Consider the following 3,525-nt stretch of genomic DNA (forward strand, 5'->3'; position numbering starts at 1 on the left):
ATACATGCACCCCAATGTTCATAGCAACATTATTTATAATAGTCAAAATAGGGAACAACCTAAGCGTCCATCAGTAGATGAATGGATAAAGAAGATAGGGTTTATTTGTTATATATATATATATATATATAATGGAATATTAGCCATAAAAAGAATGAACTTTTGCCATTTGCAACAACATGGATGGACCTGTAGGGTATTATTCTTGGTGAAGTAAGTCAGACAGGGGAAGCCCCCTCACAGCCTGGAATCATAAATAAACACAACAAGAAAAAGAAAAGACTTCTTTCCTGACAAGATAAGCCAGGGACCCTCCTACTCCAACCCTCCCAACTTCCCTTTCTTCTGTATAAAGACCTCCTTTCCTTGGTGGGTGGGCACTTGCATTTTGCTCACTGTGGCCACAGATTCTGAATTGCAATTTCTCTGCTGATCCTGAATAAACCCATCTTTGCTGGGAAAATACCTGGCAGTCTATTCTAGGTCAATAGATCAAAGTGTTTTAAGTGTTAATATTCTATGTGGGCATTTAGAATGAGGGAGGTTTTGAATGGTGTGTTGTAAATCATTTTTAGATGCGATTAGATAACTGAATTCAGTCCCCAGATCCCCAGATCTTGACCAGCTACAGTTAAACCTCTGAAGAGCTCCCAAAGAAGATATTAAGCCTAGAGGATTCAGAAATGTAAGTGCTTAGTCTTTGTTGCTAGCTTTTGGCCCCAAGTTTTTAAGGGAACTGGGTTGAAATCACTGGGAGTCTTTAGAATTTCCTTTTCCTTTTCTCCTGTGATTTATGGTAGAGCAAGTTTTGAGAGGCAACTCCTTAACTTTTTTCTCTGGCAGCTATCTTCTTCCCTCCTAGTCAAGAGGAGGAAGAGGAGCGATGAGAAGGAGGATGCTCCCTCTCGAATAGAAGGAAGCCTGGGTTTGTCTCATGCATCAGTAACATGGCAGGAATAAAAGCCAAGAAGATGAATTCAGAAAGAAGGTGGGAATTCTTTCAGAAACACAAGTTACAGAAACAAAAAGAGGGAGCTACATTTCCCAGAAACCCAGAAGTGCAATCGTTTTCCTCTACTAAACCCTCTATGAGCATTTTTGAGCCAGTAACTTTCTTGATCTTGGTCCTGACACATCCTGGGAGAGAAAGCAGACCTAAGCTGGCTTCTAGGTGTTTATATTAAGTCTCAGTATATTTTTACATATGAAAGAACACCTTCATGATTTTGTTTCCCAGACTGTTTTCCTTCCTGCCGTTTCCCCAAGGTGATGCAATCTGATTTGGGGAATCTTTTAAACATTGTCTACTATGACTAGCTATTGAAAAATAAATCTTGGGAAATTACAAAAATGATAGGGTTACTTTTAGGTAGTGTCTCTTGTGAGCCCCCTACATGTCAAGCACCAATTGCTCTCATGTATTTATTTTTTGAACCGTTTGAATTCCCTGGTGGCTCAGACAGTAGAGTCTGCCTGCAGTGAGGGAGACCCAGTTTCTATCCCTTAGTCGGGAAGATCCCCTGGAGAAGGAAATGGGTACCCACTCCAGTTTTCTTGCCTGGAGAATCCCATGGACGGAGGAGCCTGGCGGGTTACAGTCCATGGGGTCACAAAGAATTGGACGTGACTGAGCAATTTCACTCACTCACTCACTCATTAAACAGGTAAAGTAATTAGCCTCCAATTAAAATAAATTAAAAAAAAAACCAAAAACAAAATATAAAATAAATAAATAAACAGGTATACTAGCATTACTGTCGGAGAAGGCAATGGCACCCCACTCCAGTACTCTTGCCTGGAAAATCCCATGGACGGAGGAGCCTGGTGGGCTGCAGTCATGAGGTTGCAGAGTCCGACACGACTGAAGTGACTTAGCAGCAGCAGCAGCATTACTGTGATGCAGCATGGCATAATGCTTAAAAGAATGAACTTTAGGGCTCACCTTCTTGAGTTTGCCTTCTGGTTATGTCATTTATTAGATTATCTGTGTGTGGTTGGGCATTTTTCCTAAACTTTCTTTGCCTAATTTTCTTATTTGTAAGAAAGGAAGGTCAAAGTGAAAGTTGCTCAGTCATGTTGCTCTTTGCGACCCAGTGAACTGTAGCCTGCCAGGCTCCTCTGTTCATGGAATTCTCCAGGCAAGAATACTGGAGTGGATAGCTGTTCCCTTCCCCAGGGAGGTGGGTAGCCATTCCCTTTTCCAGGGAATCTTCTCAACCCAGGGATTGAACCCAGGTATCCCACATTGCAGGCAGATTCTTTACCAGCTGAGCTACTGGGGAAGCCAAGGGAATAATAATAACAGTGTTGTTGTGAAGATGAACTGATTCAATATATAAATATTTAAAACTCTCAGAACTGTGCCTGGCATATATGAGACACACAGTGAAAATTAGCAATTATTTTCTTCATTTTTCAGATGAGGAAATAGGCTTGGGAAGATAACAATTTGCTTAGGACTATACAGATGATCAATGACATAATCTAATTTCATACTCAGATTGTAAGTGTGTAAAGACCTCTAAGAGCATAGTCCTATGGCACTCACTGTAGAAAGGGCCAGAGATTTTCAGTTCAAAGTAAATATACTACCTAGCCTCTATCTGTCTCCAGCTGGATCACCTTCTTTGCCATCCTGCTCTCTGTCTCCAAGAATCTGACAGGTATGAACCCCATCACGGGAGACCCTTACCCTCTAGGTCTGTCAAGGGGGGGCCCTGGCAGAGAATCAGAGGAGAAGAGAGCAGAGTATGGTAGGGGTATGGCTTTTCTCTTGATTTCCTGTGGGTGTGATGGCTTTGGGCTGGCTGTATCCCTTTGGCATAGTAATTGCAGTGGATCAATAAGCTTGTTTAAAGCAAGGCATTAGATGGCTAATCTAGCAACAATGTCAAAGGAATCATAGCACTTTAGTGAAGACGTAACAGAACAGGGAACAGACTCCCAGAGGAGTTTCAGCCTTCAAGTCTTATCCCAAGGCCTCTCTTGGGTCTTTGTTTTTCCCTCCCAAGTGAGAAGAGATGCCACCCCTGAGTCCCAGCTTCAGCAGCCTCCAATTCTGAACCTTCTCTATATGCCTGAGGTGGAGTAGGGCAGGGAATTATAGTATTTTCCCTTAGGATTAAAGACTATTTACTTTTTAAATTAATTTGTATTGGGTATGGTTGCTTCACAATGTTGTATTTCTACTGTACAATAAAGTGATTTAGCATTATGTATGCATATATCCCTTCTTTTTTGGATTTTCTTCCCATTTAGGTCACCACAGAGCATTGAGTAGAGTTGCCTGTGCCATAAAGTAGGTTCTCATTAGTGATCTGTTTTATACATAGTAATGTATACATGTCAATCCCAATCACCCATTCATCACAACTTATCGTATCCATATGTTGGTTCTCTCCATCTATGTCTCTATTTCTGCTTTGCAAATAAGACCATCTATACCATTTTTCTAGATTCTGCATATAAACAATCTTATACAATATTTGCTTTTCTCTCTCTGACTTACTTTACTCTGTATGATAG

General features: G+C 41.0%; 1 long non-coding RNA gene across 2 annotated transcripts; it reads left to right on the forward strand.

The window, feature by feature from the left end:
• The first annotated feature begins 482 nt into the window (after positions 1–482).
• LOC129633388 (uncharacterized) lies at positions 483–3,186 on the forward strand. 2 transcript variants are annotated; one of them, XR_008705049.1, is made up of 4 exons: positions 483–685; positions 844–988; positions 2,614–2,663; positions 3,012–3,186. It is a non-coding gene; the product is annotated as an uncharacterized LOC129633388 (long non-coding RNA). The 2 variants fall into 2 exon arrangements; XR_008705048.1 differs by lacking the exon at positions 2,614–2,663.
• Positions 3,187–3,525: the final 339 nt, after the last annotated feature.

This window comes from Bubalus kerabau, chromosome 18, assembly GCF_029407905.1.
Source record: "Bubalus kerabau isolate K-KA32 ecotype Philippines breed swamp buffalo chromosome 18, PCC_UOA_SB_1v2, whole genome shotgun sequence".
Lineage (NCBI taxonomy): Eukaryota > Metazoa > Chordata > Mammalia > Artiodactyla > Bovidae > Bubalus > Bubalus kerabau.